The following is a 708-nucleotide window of genomic DNA, read 5'->3' on the forward strand; positions in this document are numbered from 1 at the left end:
TCAAGTTTATGCCTCTTTGTAATGAACTCAACAGTGTCATCTTGTATCAATTTGAAAATGACACTCCTTTACTTTTGTAACAAGATTCCCTTCATGTTCATTGTGTAATGTACCAACTTTTGGTTCTCCAAATAACATTATTGTTTGTCAATAGATGACAGAGTTAAATAATTATGAGAAGTTTATGCAGTTGATTAGAGAATTATGCATGTTAGTAAGTGATTAGTAACTTGGACTGAGACAAGGTTTGCCTGTTGAGTGTTTATAAGATATTAATTTTTTTAGAGAAAAGGACAAATAGGTCTCTGACCTTTTGTCCGGCGGACATTTTTGTCCCTGACAATTGAAAAATACTTTTAAGTTCCTGACCTTCACAAAACTTGGACGGATCAGTCCCTGACGGAAGCATTTGGACGGATCAGTCCTTGACGGAGGCATTTGTACGGAGCGACTGATCTGTCCAAGTTTTGTGAAGGTCAGGGACTTAGAAGTATTTTTCAATAATTAGGGACGAAAATGTCCGCGGACAAAAGGTCAGGGATCTATTTGTCATTTTCTCTAATTTTTATCTCTGTTCATTGTTAACCATTAGTTTGACATGATTGGGTTAATGCAATTGGGCATAATTTGTATATAGATAACTAAATATATTAGATTTAGATGTAAAAATATTATCGACTTATTAGGTTTATTTTTAGCCTGGACCTT

At 34.5% G+C, this 708-nt stretch overlaps 1 protein-coding gene across 1 annotated transcript in view; it reads left to right on the forward strand.

The window, feature by feature from the left end:
• The window catches only part of LOC107642319 (probable ADP-ribosylation factor GTPase-activating protein AGD8), a gene marked incomplete in the record, with an annotated part of 5167 nt that extends 5016 nt beyond the window's left edge, over positions 1–151 (forward strand). Inside the window, 1 exon segment of the mRNA XM_016345631.2 lies at positions 1–151.

The sequence above is a fragment of the Arachis ipaensis genome, chromosome B05 (genome assembly GCF_000816755.2).
Source record: "Arachis ipaensis cultivar K30076 chromosome B05, Araip1.1, whole genome shotgun sequence".
NCBI lineage: Eukaryota > Viridiplantae > Streptophyta > Magnoliopsida > Fabales > Fabaceae > Arachis > Arachis ipaensis.